Genomic DNA, 21,032 nt, shown 5'->3' on the forward strand with positions numbered 1-21,032 from the left:
AAGATCGCGATGCAAACGATCTTTGCCTGCTTCGGTTGTTTCCTCCGCCACGGTCCCGCCCCTCCTCTGACGTCAGAGGAAACAGCCGAAGCAAGCAAAGATCGCTGGTATTGCGCGATCTTGCTGCAGGCTGTTTCCCCAGGGAAATGAAGCGGGGAGGCCGGGGGTATGAGCAGTGCTTCGTGCTGGTGATGGTGGGGCCGAGCAGTCCTTCGAGGTAGTGGGGGGGGGGGCAGCAGGCCTTCAGGGTGGGGCGGGCAGGCAGACCTTGTGGGGGGGGGGGGGAGATAGGCCTTCAGGGGGACAGGCAGGCCTTGGGGGGGGGTTGACAGGCCGTCGGGGGGGGGGTGCAGGCCTTCAAGGGGGGACAGGCCTTCAAAGGGGGGACAGGCAGGCAGGTCTTCAAGGGGGATGCAGGCCTTCGGGGGGGATGCATGCCTTCGGGGGGTGCAGGCCTTCAGGGGGGTGCAGGCCTTCAAGGGGGAGGGACAGGCCTTCAGGGGGGCAGGCCTTCAAGGGGAACAGGCAGGCAGGCCTTCAAGGGGGGGACAGGCCTTCGGGAGGGTGCAGGCCTTCGGGGGGGTGCAGGCCTTCAAGGGGGGACAGGCCTTCAAGGGGGGGACAGGCCTTCAGGGGGGGCAAGCCTTCAAGGGGAACAGGCAGGCAGGCCTTCAAGGGGGTGGGACAGGCCTTCGGAGGGTGCAGGCCTTCAGGCGGGGGTGCTGGCCTTCAAGGGGGGGACAGGCCTTCAGGGGGGGCAGGCCTTCAAAGGGGGAGACAGGCCTTCAGGGGGGACAGGCCTTCGAGGGGAGCAGGCAGGCAGGCCTTCAAGGGGGGACAGGCCTTCAGGGGTGGGATGCAGACCTTTAAGGGGGGGGACAGGCCTTCAGGGGAGGGGGGCCCTGGGGTAGAAGTACACGGAGGGAAGGGGGAGGGGTTCAAAGAGACGTGCATATGCTGGACTTTGGGTGGGAAGAAATAATGGGTCTGAAAATAGAGGAGAGAGAGAGAGGTGATGGACATGGGTTTTAGGGAGGGAAGGAACAAAAAGGGAGAGAAGTTGGACACAAGGGATGGTGTGGAGGGGGGGGGAATAGAGATACTGGTTAGGAGGGTAGTTGGGAAAAGAAAGGGAGAGATGGTGGACCCTGGGGTGGTGGGGAAGGAGGGAGAGCTGCTGGATGAAAGGGTAGTTAAGCAAAGGTGGATCTGTGGAGGGAGACAAAAAAAGGAAAGATGCTAGACATCCTGGGGAGGGAAGGGAAACGGAAGGGGAGGACAGAGATGGCAGATGGATGGTTAGCACGGAGAAAGAAGAAAGAAGGAGACCCTGGCAAGCAAGTTATCAGAAGACAACCAGAGCCTTGGACCAACAAGATTTGAAAAATAACCAGACAACAAAAAGGTAGAAAAACTAATTTTATTTTCTGTTTTGTGATTACAATATGTCAGATTTGAAATGTGTATCCTGCCAGAGCTGGTGTTAGACCGCAAATGTGAGCTAGGATTTAACAGAGAGAGGAAAAGTCCTTTTTGTTTCTTTATTTTATTTACACCACAGCGCTAGTGTGGTTAGGAGAAGCCAAAGGGGGGTGAAAAAGCTATAAAATAAACCCACCAGGATGTTTGAAAAAAACACTCAATTGGACAGGAAAATCGAATCAATAAACCAATTCAATAGGCTGAATCGAATCAAAATTTTTTTTCCTGAATCTGGCAGCACTAGTTTGCGCTACTGTCTTAGACTTTAGGACCTGGGATTGGGGAGAGATGGCATCCTCGGTACTTTATAATGCAAGTGAAATGAGGATTTGGTCAGATTTTTGAAGGGTCTGCACTCTGCAGAAGAAAAATATTGTATAGGCCGGGGACATGAGACAGCAGGAAATGGGAACTTTTCTTCCTTCTATTTTTGTGAATGGCAAGGCTGAGGATGTCAGAGAGTTCAGTTAAATATGTGCTTTATAAGAAAATATAATAATGTGTTTTATAAAGTTTATAACATTGCTGGCCTACCCGGTGAGGTGTTCCTAGTGGTGGTGGTGGCAGCGTGTCAATGTGTTGAGAGGAAGAGGTGATCTGGGAAATTCTGCTGAGCAAACTCCGGGCCTATTTCCACCCCCCAGTTAGTCCACTCCACTCAACTGGTTCACACACTGAGTGGGTCTTTGGGTGTTGTTCCTGGGTAGTTGTTTTGGGATCTCTTCCAGTGGTTTGTCAGTATCTCCTTCTGGTCCAAGGAAGGAAACTTTGTTAACCTTAGCACTGACCTACAGAATATGTTTGTAACAGCGCTGCTTGTATGGCATTGGTCTATGTAGTGATCGAAAGAAAAAACCAGACCTTTGCACATTTTTGCACTATATGGTGGGTGTATGAGGAGATTCATATTTCCTGCACAGCTAAGTCCGTGTGAAGTTACCTTGTGCTGTATTTGACATCTAGCAAAGTCTCTGTTTGGAAGGAAAGATCTCAGCTTAAAAATGAAGTGGCCAGAAGTTATGGTAAAAGCAGATAGTGTAGCTGGTTTTAAGAAAGGTTTGGACAAATTCCTGGAGGAAAAGTCCATAGTTTGTTATTAAGACATGGGAGAAACATCTGCTTGCCCTGGATCGGTAGCATGGAATGTTGCTACTCTTTGGGTTTTGACCAGGTACTAGTGACCTGGATTGGCTTCCATGAATATGGGTTACTGGGCATGATGGACCACTGGTCTGACCCAGTTAGGCTATTCTTATGTTATGTTCTCATCTGTAGGGGCCTTTGTTTTCACTTCTTATTTTAATGTATTTTTTTCTGAGAACTTATCAGTGTTTTTTATAATGGGAACAAAAAATGGAAGAGAATTAATGTGTGTGGAATAGGGGGGTAACTAATTTCTTCAGCTAAATAATTCAGTCCACCTCAACCAGACATAGGAGAACTCACGCACCATTCAAACACCCTCCAACCAAAAACATCAAAAGAAAAAAACTGTTTGACAACCTCCTAGCCATTCGAGCTGCAACACTCGACCCCCAACTCTACAACCTATTGACCTCGACCACAAACTACAAAACCTTCAAAAAAAGAAATAAAAACCCTTCTATTCAAAAACACATAAAACCGAACTAACACAATCAGAACTGTCCCAAGCATCACCTGCAACTACTCCATATGTACTTCTGATGTCATGACAATTCAGACATAATTTATGTTATGTTATGGAATGTTTGGAATAATGGTTACATATGAGGTTCAATAAAAGAAAATTTTCACAGCCTGTTTCTATTATGACCATTTATTCAGTTTCATGATTATTACAAAAAATATTTTTTTACATGGGGGGGGTGTCAAAAAATTATGGGCCCCGGGTGCCACATACCCTAGGTACGCCACTGCAAATGTAAAGAAGTTCTTCTTCACCCAGAGAGTTGTGGAAAATTGGAACGCTCTTCCTGAGTCTGTCATAGGGGAAAACACTCTCCAGGGATTCAAGACAAAGTTAGACAAGTTCCTGCTGAACAAGGAAGTACGCTGGTAGGGCTGGTCTCAGTTAGGGTGCTGGTCTTTGACCAAAGGGCCGCTGCATGAGCGGACTGCTGGGCATGACCCAGCAGCGGCATTTCTTATGTTCTGCCATTGCTGGTATTAGACCGCAAACGTGAGCTAGCATTTAACAGAGAGAGGAAAAGTCTTTTTTTGCTTGTTTATTTTGTTTACACCACAGCACCAGCGTGGGTAGGAGAGGGCAAAATGGTGGGGTGGGTGAAGAGGCTATAAAATAAACCCACCAGGATGTTTGAAAAAACACTCAATTGTGCAGGAAAATTGAATTGGATCGAAGCAAATCAAAAAATCGATTCAATAGACTGAATTGAATTGAATCAAAATTTTATTTCCTGAATCAGGCATTGGTTGTCTGAAGTAGTGCTGTACAATTCACCAATTCAAATCAATTCACTGATTCATGTTGGTGAATCAAATCGAATCGATCCGTTTTCTTAAAAAATTGGGCTTTCCAATTCACTGATCAGCCCTCCTCCCTGCATACTTTTGGGCCTCCTAAATCAGGAGCATCAGCGCTCTGGCAACGAAAAGTCTGTCCTAAGTGCTACTTCTTGCTGGCTGTCCACTGCCACTGCTGCTCCTGCTTTAGGAGGCCCGATATCAGAGCTCACAGTGGTAGTGGTGGTGGTGGGTTGTTGGTTAGGAAGTGCTACATAGGCACCAGTGCTGTGGGTACCCTAAGCTCAGTGGCTTTAGGGGGTTCCCCAAAGGCCGACATGTTTTCCCTTCTCCCCACCATTGTCCAACTTCCCCAGTCTCACTTTCAAACCTAATTACGGCCTGCAGAGGATCCCCAGTGATATAGTGATTCTCGCAGGCTGCCGTCGGCCTCCACTGCACATTCCCTCTGCCGTGGTCCATCCCAACACAAAACATGTGACGTCAGAGAAGGGGCGAGACCACAGCAGAGGGAATGTGCAACGGAAATCAACAGCTAGAATCACTACATTACTGGTGATCCTCTGCAGGCCATAATTAGTTTTGAAAGTGAGACGGGAGGCCAGGGGAAAGCAGGACAATAGTGGAGAGAAGGGGAAAGATGCTGGCCTTCAGGGGCCTCCCTGATGTAGCTATTAGAAGTACATGGAAGGAGAGGGTCCAAAGAGAGAGGCATATGCCAGACTGAGGGTGGGGGGTAGGGAAGAGAAGAAATAATGGGTCTTAAAACAGAGGAGAGGGAGAGAGATGGTGGACAATGGAATGGAGAGAGGGAGAGAAAAGAAAGGGAAAGAGGTTGAACCTAAGGGATGGTGTGGAGGGAGGGGGGATAGAAATAATGGATGGGGGGAGTGGTCATTAGAGAAATGCTGGACTGCGGGGATGGAAACAAAAAAACAAAAAAAAAAGAAGAGGTGCCAGACCTTCGGGGGAGGAAAGGGAAATGGAAGGGGAGGACAGAGATGGAAGATGGAAGATGGATGGTGAGCACGGAAAAAGAAATGGGCAGGAGACCCTGGCAAGCGAGTTAACAGAAGATAAACAGAAATCAGAGCCTGGGACCATCATGATTTGAATAATGACCAGACAACAAAAGGCAGAAAAAATAATTTTATTTTCTGTTTTCTGATTACAATATGTCAGATTTGAAATATGTATCCTGCAGGAGCTGGTGTTAGACAGCGAATGTGAGCTAGAACCTAACAGAGAGATGAGAGAGGATAGAGCATAGAAGCTCTGATCCCGATAAAGTCCTGGCATTAGCCAGGTGAAGTGAGATACATCCCAAGATAAGTCCTGGCATTGGACAGGTGAAGGGGGATGGGAAAAGGACAAAGATCACTTTTCTCTTTACAGAAAAATCTGCTCTCGGCCCCTGCAACTGACATCTACCTTATCTATCTCTGCAGATGATAGAAACAATAGATTAACTATGGAAAGATATTTCACCATTAACTGAAGAGCATGCAAAGATGGAGAAATACGCTGTTTTATGAGTTCAATTAGCTACTGTAGGAATAAAACTAGAGAAAAAGCAACAGGTCCTGAGGCTGTGGGCTAGCTGTGGTTTTACACCAAGGCCCACCCAGCCAGATACCATAAAGAGATAAACAGACTGTGGTCAGAAGACAGAATTCTCAGAAGGAAGAATTCATAAGAAAAATCATCTAATAGAAAGTATCAGAGATGTTTAGAGTTGGGAGGGGGGCTTGTGCTCGGAAATACTAATATGGTGGGGAAACAGGCATTTCGGGGAAAAGGTAGGCTTTACGGAAAACAGAGTAGACATATAACATGACGTAGGTAAGAATAGCCAATAAATGAGTGAATAACCTATAAGGATGTATCATGTGATGTAGACCAACGTGGTGTTGGCCACTAAGAAATGTATAAAAACCAGGCCTTTAGGAAGGAAAGGTCAGAACAGACATCAGAGGACCTCTAGGCCTAGAGGTCACCTTCTGTATCACCTTCTGTTACACTATATACTATATGATCTATTCTTGTAAGCTGTTATTGATTGACTAAATAAATATATACTTATTGAAGCCAGTATATAGTGTTCGAGTTTCATTACCGAGGTAGGCCTAGACAGCGGCCTATCTACCTCAGAGAGGAAAAGTCTTTTTAGTTTGTTTATTTTGTTTATACCACAGTGCCAGTGTGGGTAGGAGAGGGCAAAGGGGGTGGCATAGGTGAAGAAACTACAAAATAAACCCATCAGGATATTTGAAAAAAACACCCAATTGGGCAGGAAAATCAAATCGAATCGAATCGAAAAATCGATTCGATAAGCTAAATTGAATCAAATCAAATCAAAAAATTTTTCCCTGTATTGGCCAGCATTAGTCTGGAGTAGCCTGGTGGGTGGAATAGTGAAAACTTTTTTCAAGGTATATTTGTCACATACACTACCACTAGTAGTAGTAGTGGAATAGTGAACCATAGAGAGAAGGACCTACAAGATACGAGGTCTGTTCAAAAAGTTCCAGGACTGATTTTATAAAAATTTATTAAACAATCTTATAACTTATTCCATTGGGTCCCCTTCAACGTACTCCCATTCCATATGTATATACTTTTCCCAACATCGTTTCCACTTCTGAAAACAGTCCTTAAATGCATCTTCAGGAATCGCCAAAACTTGCTGTGTCTAATTTTGCTCTGTGTCATCAATGGTGTCAAATCGCTTTCCTTTCAGCATGGATTTAAGTTTAGGAAACAAGAAAAAGTCAGCAGGGGCCAAGTCAGGAGAGTAAGGTGGCTGGGGAAGAACTGTCATCACATTTTTTGCAGTTGTTCTTCTGGTCAACGGTCATCAACTGTGGAACAAACTTTGCCGCAACGCATGACATCACCAACTTCTTTGTTAGAATGTTGTGGCATGAACCTATGGAAATGCTACATTCTTCTGCCAATTCTCTAACAGTTAATTGCCAATTAGTGCACATAAAAACCCTCACTTGATCAACATGATTATCATTAGTTGACATTGATGGTCTACCAATTCGTGAATCATCTTCCACTGATTCATGACCACTTTTGAAGCGTGAATACCATTCAAAATATCTTCCATGACTCTTGACATGTTCCCCATAAGCCACTTTCAACATTTCATAAGTTTCTGTAGCGCTCTTACCCAGTTTAAAACAGAGCTTCACACTGTAGCGCTGCTCATTGAAGTCGCACATGATAAAAAAAATAGCCAATCATGAAAACACAAAAACTGCTGCAGCTCAGATGAAAACAGATATCAACAAATGGAAAAAAAAAGGTTACTCATGAGGCTTCAAGCTACTCAACACCACCTAGCACATCTCAAAAGAACTTCCTGCTGGCGCACAATTCAAACTGTTCAAACATTTTGAACAGACCTCATATTATAACTCAAGAACTGGTCATTCCACATCACATTAAAAAAAACTATTTGTCACAAGCCATCTTCAGCCATCCCCATTCTCAACCTCAAGTTTGATAGGTCTTCTGGAACATCAGTTTTTAATACACTTTTAAAAGCCTTCATATCCTGTTCTAAACTTAAATAGGCTGGTAACATGTTCCATAACTTCGGACCCATGATGTAGAATATTGAAGCCCTATAATCTTCTAGCCTCTCTACTTTAAAGGAAGGCACATTCAACAATATTTGACAGGTAACCAGTGGCATTTTTTCAGCCATGGTGTGTTACATGTTCAAATTTACTTCTACCACATATCATATGCGCTGCTGCGTTCTGAATCATTTGCAATGCTTTACACCGTGAAGACGGTATTCCCAAATAAAGAGCATTGCAATAATCCAATTTGGGGATAATGACAGTCTGTACTGCCAAACGAAAAAGTCCCATCCCGATACCATTGGTCTATTTAGATGACAGGGTCCTCACCAGAGACACAGAAACATACACAAGCGCACACACTATCTGGCTCTCTTTTCTAGTACTGTCTTGCTGCTCATGTGCTCATTCATGTGTAGTGTTCTTGCATTTGCTGTCAGGTCTTTTCCTCAAGAGCAAATAAAGTCGCTGGGTCTTGACAATATGGTACACTCGTGTGGACTAAGAGATACAGGGAGGCTTTTTCACTATAATGCTCAGGAATTTTCATTTTGCTCTCAAGTGCATAAATCATTTTCCAGAATTGATTATATTTTTGTCTCTGACACTCTAATTCAACAGGTTACAAAGGCCAACATAGATCCGATTCTTTTGATGGATCATGCTGGCATTTGGATGGAATTTCAGTTTTTATGAAAAAGACTCTACTAGACCTGTTTGGAGATTCAATAATGCATTGCTTGCAGATTCAAACTTTCTTGAGGAAATGCAAGTAAAAATGAAAGAGTTTTTTCAACTTAATACCTCGGAGGAAATCTCATTGAAAACATTTTGGGATGCTTTCAAAGCTACAACTAGAGGGCAAATAATTTCTTATTCGGCACATGTTAGTAAACAGTTAAAACTGGAATATTCTAATTTGGAAAAAATTATTTTGAAGTTAGAGTCACAATTGACATTAAAATGGGGAGCACAATACTTTGCAGGTCCTTTTGAAAGTAAGTACAAATATAATGAAATTTCCTCATAATTGGCTAGGAAAAGTTTATTTTCACAGCAGGGTCTGTATTATGGAAACTCAAATAAAGCGGGAAGATTATTAGCTAAAAAAAAGCAAAGTAAAAATTGCAGCCTTTAAGGATGAGAATAATCAATCTTATACCCAGACTGGAAATATTTGATAACAGTTTTAGAAATATTACAAGGCTTTATATTCTTCTGAGCTTTATTCAAATAAAGAAAAAGATGGGTTAGATTTTTTAAAGTTAATTCAAGGGCCAAAAATTCCCGAGCATATAAAAAGTGATCTTGAAGCACTTATATCGCTTAAGGAACTCCAGGCAGCATTGAAGTCCCTCCGAGTTGGATCCGCTCCAGGTGATGGATTCACTGTGGAGTTTTCAAATCATTTCCAATTATTCTCTTACCTCATCTTCTAAATTTATATCAGTCACAACTAACTAATGGTTATATTTCGGATACTATGGTGGAATCTTTAACTATTATATTGCCAAAGCCAAATAAAGATCTCAAGCTGGTCTCAAACTACAGACCTATTTCTTTAATTAATGTTGATGGAAAACTTCTGGCTAAGCTATTGGCTATAAGATTAGCCAAGGCTCTCCCTTATATAATTGGTATGCACCAAACGGGGTTCATTGCTCAGAGACATTCTCCAACTGTAAGTATAGCCATCTGATCGTCCAGACCGCTAAGTCGTCCATCTTTATACCCCATTTTCGACCAAAAATTCATCCAACTCAAAAACACTTAGAAAAAGACCTTTTGGGCATGGGAGGAGCCAGAAAAATAAGGGACTGGACACCCAGATATAGCAACAGAGTAGTGGGGCACCTTACAGGGCACTGCTATGAACTTCACAAAAAGGGTGCCACATAAACATCTCACAACAGCTCCCTTATAGGTCATGGTGGGCCCCCCCAAACACCCCCAGAATCTACTAGACCTACCTATCTACCACCCCAATAGCCCTTATGGCTACAGGAGCCACTTATATGGCAGTACAAAAGAATTTAGGTTTTTTTTTTGGGGGGATGCACATGTTTCTCCATGAATGCAGTGATTAAAGTGGCTTATGGACCTGGGTTCTCCTCTCCATGGTTCACTAATCCATCCCCAAGACTACTTAAGCCACCTCTGTGCAGCTCTACTAGGCTTTCCTATGCCAGGCTGCCATTTGCTGATGTTCTGGAGGCAGATATGTAAAGTTATTACATTTTTTATGGGGGTGGGGGTCAGTGACCACTGGGGATGTGTGTGGGGGTCTGTACTTTGTGTCTGCAGTGCTTATCTGGTCACTTTGGATACCCTTTGTGGACTTAGACCTGGTTTTAGATGGCCTAAGTCACAACGTCCAAGTTCCGTCTAGGCAGTGTTGTAAAACCTTCGGTTATACATGCAGTACGACTAAGTCTAGGACAGCCCACATCCTGCCCAAATCCCGCTCTCACCACTCCTCCTAAAACGCCCCTTTTAGCTCTGGTTGTTCAGCAGCACTGTGAAGGCCTAAGTCGTTTTAAAATATGTCTAAAACCCTGTTTGATTATCGGCACTTGGACGACTTTTGTTACTGAACATCCAAGTGTCGATTTAGGCCAGTTTTTCTGTTTCGATTATGAGCCCCATAGCCTCTTTATATCCGAACTTAAAGCATTTATCCTTTAATAAAAGATAAGGAAAGAAGAGTTGCACAGAGTTTTACTCTTTGAATGCATCTTTATATAGGATAATGCTGCAAAAACAAATGGCAGCTCATGACACAATGATTTGAAACTCAATAGTAAAATTTTGAAGTGAACATGTCACATGATAGGCAACCAGAGTAAATGAGCTAAAACAGGGGAAATATGTTCAAAACATAATAAAAAAGAAATTGTACGTGTAGGGTTAGCATATTTTTCTCCAGGAAACCCCGGACACATGATCTCACCTCTAGCACCACCTGTTCTGCCTCAGCCCCGCCCAGCCCCACCCCCACAAAGCCTCCTCTCTTCTTCCAGACAAGCTCCAGCTGCATCCGTGAATGCTCAGAGGCCCTCCAGATGCGGCCAGAGCTCATTGGGGCTTTCCAAAACCCGGACAAATGCTGGCGAATGTTGCGCCGATCTTCAAGAAAGGTTCGAGAGAAGAACCGGGAAACTACAGACCGGTGAGTCTGACCTCGGTACTGGGAAAGATGATAGAGGCACTGATAAAGGACCGCATCATTGATCACTTAGATCAGGGGTGTCAAAGTCCCTCCTCGAGGGCCGGAATCCAGTCGGGTTTTCTGGATTTCCCCAATGAATATGCATTGAAAGCAGTGCATGCAAATAGATCTCATGCAGATTCATTGGGGAAATCCTGAAAACCCGACTGGATTCTGGCCCTCGAGGACCGACTTTGACACCTGTGACTTAGATGGACACAATCTGATGAGGCCCAGCCAGCAAGGCTTCAGCAAAGGAAGATATTGCTTAACGAACTTGCTGCACTTCTTCGAGGGAGTAAACAGGCAGATGGACAAGGGTGACCTGGTCGACATTGTCTATCTAGATTTTCAGAAGGCGTTCGACAAGGATCCGCATGAAGGACTACTTCGAAAAATTGTGAGCCATGGAATCGAGGGTGAAATACTCACGTGGATTAAAAACTTGTTAGCGGATAGGAAACAGAGAGTGGGGGTAAATGGATAATACTCGGACTGGAAAAGCGTCACGAGTGGAGTGCTGCAGGGTTCAGTGCTTGGACCCGTGCTCTTCAACATATTTATAAACGACCTGGAAATTGGTACGACGAGTGAGGTGATTAAATTTGCAGATGATACAAAGTTATTCAGAGTAGTGAGGATGCAGAAGGATTGCAAAGACCTGCAATGTGACATAAACACCCTCGAGAAATGGGCTACGACATGGCAAATGAGGTTTAACATTGATAAGTGTAAGGTGATGCATGTCAGCAACAAAAATCTTATACATGAATACAGGATGTCCTGTGCAGTACTTGGAGAGACCCCCCAGGAAAGAGACTTGGGAGTACTGGACGACAAGTCAATGAAGCCATTTGCGCAATGCGCAGCGGCAGCAAAAAGGGTGATCAGAATGCTAGGAATGATTAAGAAGGGGATCACAAACAGATCGGAGAAGGTTATCATGCCGTTGTACTGGGCCTTGGTACGCCCCCACCTGGAATACTGCATCCAGCACTGGTCGTCGTACATGAAGAAGGACACGGTACTACTCGAGAGGGTCCAGAGAAGAGCGACTAAAATGGTTAAGTGACTGGAGGAGTTGCCATACAGTGAAAGATTAGAGAAACTGGGCCTCTTCTCCCTTGAAAAGAGGAGACTGAGAGGGGGCATGATTGAAACATTCAAGATAATGTAGGGAATAGACTTAGTAGATAAAGACAGGTTGTTCACCCTCTCCAAGGTAGAGAGAACGAGCTGGCACTCTCTAAAGTTAAAAGGGGATAAATTCCGTAAAAACATAAGGAAGTTCTTCTTCACCCAGAGAATGGTAGAAAACTGGAACGCTCTTCCAGAGGCTGTTATAGGGGAAAACACCCTCCAGGGATTCAAGACAAAGTTAGACAAGTTCCTGCTGAACCAGAACGTACACAGGTAAGGCTAGACTCAGGGCACTGGTCTTTGACCTAAGAGCCGCCGCGTGAGCAAACTGCTGGGCATGATGGACCACTGGTCTGACCCAGCAGCGGCAATTCTTATGTTCTTATGTTAACAGCACTGCCTGCTGGCAGCTGAATATAGGGGGGATTGTATTTGATGCAGAGAATGCAAAATGATACCAGTTTTGAAGTCATTATTTTGGCTTTCTGCGCAGTTGACTTGATTTTGGAATGTAATACAAGACCGTATTTTGACGGGGTCCAGAGTATTTGGGAAAGCGATGGCAATGCTATGTCCAGAGGTCTCTTACATTCATCAGGTAAAAATTGCATAATGGTGTCCCGAGTAAAAGTAACATAGTAACATAGTAGATGACGGCAGATAAAGACCCGAATGGTCCATCCAGTCTGCCCAACCTGATTCAATTTAAATTTTTTCTTCTTAGCTATTTCTGGGCAAGAATCCAAAGCTTTACCCGGTACTATGCTTGGGTTCCAACTGCCGAAATCTCTGTTAAGACTTACTCCAGCCCATCTATACCCTCCCAGCCATTGAAGCTCTCCCCAGCCCATCCTCCACCAAACGGCCATATTCAGACACAGACCATGCAAGTCTGCCCAGTAACTGGCCTTTGTTCAATATTTAATATTATTTTCTAATTCTAAATCTTCTGTGTTCATCCCACGCTTCTTTGAACTCAGTCACAGTTTTACTCTCCACCACCTCTCTCGGGAGCGCATTCCAGGCATCCACTACCCTCTCCGTAAAGTAGAATTTCCTAACATTGCCCCTGAATCTACCACCCCTCAACCTCACTTGACATGGATTAGCAAACATACCTTTTCTTGCACCATGGCATCTGGTTCGAATTTGTTACCTTCAGCTATATTTGGGCTGTTTCCCCAGATGCTGAAGACCTGTTTTTTTTTATTTGCAGAGCCATTCTCGCTGGGGTTTTGGTGCAAGATTGGTGGGTACTGGGGTTTTAAGGTCTTGTTTTACTTTCACATGTATTTATTTATAAAAATGTACATTTGTCTACAATATTAAGGGCTGCAGCATGCACTAACGTGATTGCCGCAGGTTAAAAAGGCACTTTCACGGGTCATGCTCAAGTGCACTGCAGTACCTTCGGTATCTCACAGGCATTAAAAAATAGAATTTCATTTCTTTTACGATATCCTTGTAAATGCATTGTAAAGTATAAATCTTGCAATTATATTTTCTTTGAACCCTCGCAGCTGACAGGATTTCTCTCCAGGAGGGGCCTTGAAGGGGATTAAGAAAATCTCAATGCATAAATTTACTCTTGGTCCATTCTCATCTGACCGCCTAATTTGTAATTTGAAATTTTTCTTTTTCTTTTTTAAATAGTTCTCACTCAGGAACATCTTGGATCTCAAATTTTGGGACTTTAATTTTGATTGAGTAAATAGTAATTTCATTATATAAATGTTACTTCATTTGTTTTATGTTATGTTGACTTAATCATATTCTGTACAAGAAGTTTATTCTTGATAATATATTTAAAATATAAATAAAGAATTAAAAAAAAAAAAAAAAAAAAGAATTTACGAGGGGGTGCTGAAAAGTTCTCAGCCCAACCACAAAGAAAATGACATGGATATGGTTCAATCGATGATCTGAAACTATGCCAAAATATAGAATTTCGTTTCTGCAAATTGGCATTTAACAAAATAAGATAACATTCTTTTCATCTACAGTGGCAAAATAATGCTCAGAATTTAGGAAGTTGGATTGGTTGGACTGAGAACTTTTCAGCACTGCCTTGTATTTTGTGAGACTAGGAGACTGGGCGTCAAAATGGCAGATGACGTTTAATGTGAGCAAATGCAAAGTGATACATGTGGGAAGGAGGAACCCGAACTATAGGTACATGATGCAGGGTTCCACGCTAGGAGTCAATGCCCAGGAAAAGGATCTAGGTGTCATTGTTGAGGATATGTTGAAACCCTCAGCTCGAAGTGTGACAGTGGCTAAAAAAGCAAATAGAATGATAGGAATTATCAGGAAAGGAATGGAAAACAAGATGAAAATGTTATGATGTCCTTGTATCGCTCTATGGTATGGCTGCACCTTGAATACTGTGTGCAATTCTGGTCACTGTACCTCAAAAAAGATGTAGTTGATTTAGAAAAGATACAGAGAAGGGTGGCAAAAATGATAAAAGGGATGGAATGACTTCCCTATGAGAAAAAGCTACAGCAACTATGGCTCTTCAGCTTGGAGAAGAGACAGCTCAAGGAGTGGAGTGGAAAGGGTAGATGTGAATCACTTGTTTACTGTCTCCCAAAATACTAGGGGCCTCTTTTACGAAGCCATTTAGCGCAGGCAGCTGCAATAACGGCTCCGAAGCCCATAGAGATTTAAAGGGCTTTGGGGTGTTGCCCTGCGGCTTTGTAAAGGAGGCCCCAGGACTAGGGGGCATGCGATGAAGCTACTAAGTAGTAGATTTAAAACTGACTGAAGAAAATATTTTTTCAAACAATGTATAATAAAACTTTGGAATTCATAGCCAGAGAATATGGAGAATTGGCTTAGTAGGGTTTAAAAAAGGTTTGGAGAATTTCCTAAAAGAGAAGTCCATAGGCCATTATTGAGACGGTTTGGGGAAATCCACTGCTTATTCCTAGGATAAGGAACGTAAAATCTGTTTTACTACTTGGGATCTAGCTAGTGACTTGGGACCTGGTTTGGCCACTTATGTTCTTATCCAAGTCTATTCTTGCATAGGTGCCAGTTCTGTGGGCACAAATGGATAGTATGTACTAAGCTTGTCACTCCTAGTCATTTGAAAACTTGAAATCTCACTGAAACTAGTATCACAGGATAGGTTCAAAAGTATTACTTGTCTGGGCGGGCCACCAATCATCAAACGAAACAGTCTATTTTTGAAGAGTCAATCAAAAACTATGAATTTAGACCTCTTAAGATGTCAGAGCTTTTGACATGGCTATTCCTCATCACTGAAGAGACAGTAGCCTGTTCTGCTAATAAGATAATTTGCATACTATAATCCTCTTAGTCATCAGCTCTGGTGAGCTCTAAGGAAGTGAACAACTGAATATGTTGCTTCATTATTCATTACTGGACTTTTCACAATCAATTGGGCATATTAAACTTTTTATTGTACTTTTAAAAATATTAACAATCCTATTCAGCTTGAAATAAAATGACGACATTGCCACACAAAATAATAATCATAAGAAAACATTCCAGAAGGAAATAATTACAATGCAATTTTATTGAACCCCAATAGAGGACCAAAGAAAATTGGTAACTGTGAAACTAACCCACAGAAAAACATCAGGTAAAAGGAGCATAAGTAGAACATAGACTATACTGTATATAGTGAAACAATTAGGACTACACAGTGGTTGAAAATAGGGCCACCATATAATTCTGCAGATGATTTGGATCCATAAAAACATAAATATTTTCAGATTTAGCAAAACATCTACACAGGAATTGAAGAAAAAGTGTTGCATTCAGATCCATCACCTGTGGGTATTTGGCTAAAAAAGGACTTATATTGACCTTGATCAGGGGTGAGAAACCGTAGTCTTCAAGGGCCACAGCCAGTTGGGTTTTCAAGATTGCTTCAATGAGTATGCATGAGACCTATTTACATACAACCATTCCATCTCCAATCTGCTGACAACATCGGACGACTTCAAAACATTCCGAAAAGAAATCAAAACCCTGCTTTTCAAAAAATTCATCCAAATTTCTTAACCCTTCTTCACCTACCTCAAGATATCACTTCCCCAAATAACCCACCTAAACACCTTCCAAGCAAACAGACCCCTAAAATAGATGGTAATCTTACCTACTCTAACTACATTCTCTTTGTCTATATCACACAGTTTGGCACTATCATTTTACTATCCAACCCCTAAATCCCCTTAGGAATCTATCCAGCTATCTCTCCTCTGACAAAAAAAAAAATAAAAATTGTATCTTCACTGGAAAATGTCCAGTCAAATCTTTTGTAATCCGCCTTGAACTGCATGGTATAGCCGAAATAGAAATCCGTAATGTAATGTAATGTAATGTAACAATGGAACCACTTGCAATCTTGAAAACCTGACTGGATTCTGGCCTTCAAGGCCTGTAAGTGTAGCTAATGCTGGAAGTAGCATCAGGCGCGATTCACGTCAAAGGTAGGAGCTGGACATGGACCATCGCATGACTGACACGCAATCAGCGGGCACTTTTAAGATGGCCATTGACAATGGTGCCATTTATAGAAACTGAGCCTATCTGTCCCTAGTGGGCTCACAATTTAAGTTTTTTGTACCTGGAGCAATGGAGGGTTAAGTGATTTGCCCAAGGTCACAAGGAGCTGCAGTGGGAATCAAAACCAGTTTGCCAGGATCAAAGCCCAATGCTCTAACCATTAAGCTACTCCTCTCTAAAAAGACACTAACATCAAGACTTCCTAGGTAAAGCTTTCCATTGCTACTTCCAACATCAGGACCACACATTTCTATATGGAAAGCCCTAATCAAGGGAAAAAAAGTATCTTCAGATATTTGATGAATCTCCTTTAAAATATTTGTTAGCCATGTCCATTGCAGAAATCATGGGAGATTTAGAAAAGTTTATCTCTCTTGGTTAGACAAGCCACAACTGATTGCTTCAATTCCCCTATGGCATTCACCTCTGACCCCCCTAGAGTTCGATGTAATTGCTGCAATTACCTTGACGTGCAATTACCAAGAGGATGTTCTTCTCCATGCTGGAGACTTCACAGCGACCGACATATGCCCACTAACGGTAGGCTATTTCTCTGTCAGAGCTGCACCACCAACTCTCCACAGCAGCAGCAACACTATAAGCAACCAATGCAGAAGGAAGTACCCCAGCATTCCCAGGCCTAGGGGATGGTCTTATGAGACATCCAAATCACTCTGAGGAGGCTCCCTATCACCACTTTGCTTTTCCCGATTAATTGCCCCGCCAACAAGAACCGCAAATTTGAGAATCATTTGTTGCAACAGCAAAGACACTGAACTAGCCCCTGACAGCCTGGTATGGACTTTCCTTTTGTGCTTCCAGATGCAGTTCCCAGAACTCAGCCATTGAAACAAATTGCCAGACATGGAGTTCACCACACTACCATTTGTTCCCTGAAATTATCATGGGTCCTAGTATTAAACGTTTCTTTGCATAGAACAGTACCCCAAAACTTGTGACCAATGTCTTCTGCTCATCTACATGGCAAGTCATCCAGTAATCTATTCAGTATGGATACCATATCCAAATAGTATAACATTGCCTGAAACTGTACAGCATGTCAGACCTTAATTTCTAATGAACACATGAAGTTGTTGTTTTTTTAGAATATTTGTAGTGAACTAGAGCATAGGGAATATTTAAATGTAACATCTTTTAAAAATGAGCAACGGAATGGGGAATGTTTTTACTTTTCTTCTGGGCATCCTCAAAAAGATAAAAGGTCTGGTGAATAGGAAGCAGTGAGTTACAAACTCAAATTAAAAAAAAAAATAATTAGCTTACTGCAGGAACTGACCATATCAAAGTCCTTGACCCGTATATCCCTCCAGCTTTAGTAAGTGAAACAGCCCTTGATCAATATCCCCCACTTTTCATAAACTTATCTATAACCAATGGGAAATTTGAAACATATGGTCCTCTGAATTTTATTATGCCACTTTGAAAGTCTAAAATTTGCTCAGAGAAATGAACCACATCCTGTTCAAGCAGCACTCTTCCTTCTTAATGTAATGATTCCATTACTACACTGCAAAGGTCATGTTTACTCACCTCATTTAACTGCAATAATTTGTCTCCAGGTTCCTATAAAAAAAATAGAAAAGAATAACATTGCAGGTCAAATGAATTACAGTATCTAGTGTTCTGCTTTGGTGCTGAGTTTCAGTACCTAAAGTTTGATATATGTTGTTTATTTCTACAAAGAGTGGTTTCTATGCAGCAAGGATTGCAGACATGGAGAGGCAGGTTTAGGATATTAATGAAATCCATATACTGCATTAATATGTCTATTTAATCCTGTGAGCAAATCACTATAATCCTGATCCTATTTAATTTCTTACTGCATACTGCCCAAAGTTGCACAGTTACTTAAAGTCATAACTCATATGATCCTCCTTCAGCCTTGAAAACTAAGCCCAGAAAATAGCAACATATTCCACAGTGGACTGAACAAATTTATATAAATAAAAAAATAAAGAGAACTTGCAAGAAAACAAATGTATGATATATAATGTTCTCCCATGTGACATCAGATCTTATACAGAAATACTGGATACTCAGATCAAATGGCTTAAAATGTAGATCTATTCACATCTTAGGATCCCTGTGGAAGGCGTATTCAGCCGAAACATGGGTCCTTTAATGACTAACGTGGACAATGTTTTTAATTGTTATTTTCAAGGATACATTGAATAAAATTAAAACTGTAGGTCTGAGGACCTTGCATTTCCACAGTCTCGTTTGGAACAATTGGGGCCCTGCCGCCCCCAAAATGCGAGAGCGACTTGAAGCTTCAGTTATAGATCAAATAGAGAGAACGTTCAGTAAATCTCTAGACTGCGAATGCAACAGGCCATTGAGCTAGCAAAAGTGCTTGCGACTAAAGTTGGTGCTTAACTGAGGACTTACACTAGCATTCTCTAATGGAAATTATAGGTGTAAAATTTGCAATTAGTGCATACACTTTAGGTGCCTAATTTTAAGTGACCTTTTGAGAATTAGCCCTTTTTTGATCACAGTATGGGATCCTTGCTGCTATACAAATAAAAAGAAAATAGGGAATACTATAAATAATCTTATTCTTGCAATGAAAAGCTCAATTGAAACCAGATGATGTTTAGTCCAGATAAAGTTAAAAGGTAGAAGTTATAATGGTGTATTTTGTGGGATGAAAGACAATGCAAATAATATGCCAACTAGGACAAACCAAAATATCCTGGTAATTCTTAACGAATCTTAAGAAATATAGCAGCTCAACATTTAAGTTGCTTCTATTTTATCTTTGAAAGGCTACTGTAAATTCCAATCAACTATTTTTTTTAAACTGCTACACAAATTCATCCTTCTCTAGAAATTTTTGGGACTCTTAAAACATATTTTACTTGAATGCAAATGTATCACTAATTTTGGGAATCAGATATGAACCACGATTTGTACTATATTTCATTTACATACTCCTATAAGTTTTAAATTTGTTTGCAAGATTCACTTTCAAAAAATGATTGTTATTAATTGTAGGAGTTAGGGCTATCTTATGCTCTTGGAAAGAATTGCATTTAGTTAATTACTTAAAGTGGTGGAATATTTTATGCTCCACATATAGGCCAGAGTTGTATTTAGCAAAGAAAAAGAAGTTATCTTTACGGTATGTTGCAAAATGATCTTCTCTTACAAAATATCTTCATATATGACAAAATTTATGCCACAACTTGTTTCAAAGGTTTTATTCTATTTACTATGTGAGGGAAAAGGGGGAGGAGGGGGTTATTGTTTATTACTTAATGATTATTGTATTTAATTTTTTTTTTTCTTGTATGCATATAAAATGCTAATCAAGTTTATTAGGTATTTATATACTGCCGATCAAGGTTTATCTAAGCGCTTTTACAATCAGGTACTCAAGTACTGTATTTTCCCTATCTGTCCCAGTGGGCTCACAATCTATCTAGCACAGTGATCTCAAAGTCCCTCCTTGAGGGCCGCAATCCAGTCGGGTTTTCAGGATTTCCCCAATGAATATGCATTCAAAGCAGTGCATGCACATAGATCTCATGCATATTCATTGGGGAAATCCTGAAAACCCGACTGGATTGCGGCCCTCAAGGAGGGACTTTGAGACCCCTGATCTAGCGTACCAGGGGCTATGGAGGACTGAGTGACTTGCCCAGGGTCACAAAGAGCAGCGCAAGGTTTGAACCCACAACCCCAGGGTGCTGAGGCTATAGATCAAACCACTGTGCCACACACTCCTTGACTTAAACTGCAAAAGAAGTTTCAAGTTTATTATATATTTGATGGATCGCTTATTCAAAATTCTAAGCGATGAACATATCAGTAAAATCAAAAAGATCTCTTTTATCTATCAATAGCATCAATTCCTGGCCACTGACCAGAAATTGAGAACGGTTTCAAAATGGATTAATAGGGATTGACTGTCATTTGCAACAACATAAAATATGTTGTTGAACATTTTTTATGCAGCAACAAAGAAAGGGTGCAAGTGCACAGCAATGAAGACAAAGAAAAAAGCACCAAGGATCCTAAGAAATGGAATAACAATGTTTTTTATTAGTGGACCCGACACGGAGCCGTGTTTCGGATAAAAAAAAAACAACTGCATCGGGGTTGAAACGAACGGGGTCCGTTTCTTGGTCCCGAAACCGCCCTGCACACACCCTGTCACCTTTTCAGATATCTGGAGGCAGTTCCTTTAGGCAGGAAGGATACACAGACTTGTCCTACAAAAATTGCCTGTTTTATTATTTGTCTTATATCCAGTTTTATACCTTTACATGGGTCAGTGGTATCATCAGATGACGTGAGTACAAACCATATCTGGTGACAGGATACATAAACTTCAAAGAAGTAATCAACACAAGAAAGGGGGGTAGGTGAACAGCATATGTGCTTCATTGTCTAAATCTAAAGATGCTGTCTTACAACAGTGTTTTATTTAAAGCAGTGGTTCCCAAACCTGTCCTGGGGGACCCCCAGCCAGTCAGGTTTTCAAGATATCCCTAATGAATATGCATGAGAGAGATTTGCATACCTGTCACTTCCATTATATGCAAATCTCTCTCATGCATATTTTTAGGGATATC

Source organism: Geotrypetes seraphini, chromosome 4 (genome assembly GCF_902459505.1).
Source record: "Geotrypetes seraphini chromosome 4, aGeoSer1.1, whole genome shotgun sequence".
Lineage (NCBI taxonomy): Eukaryota > Metazoa > Chordata > Amphibia > Gymnophiona > Dermophiidae > Geotrypetes > Geotrypetes seraphini.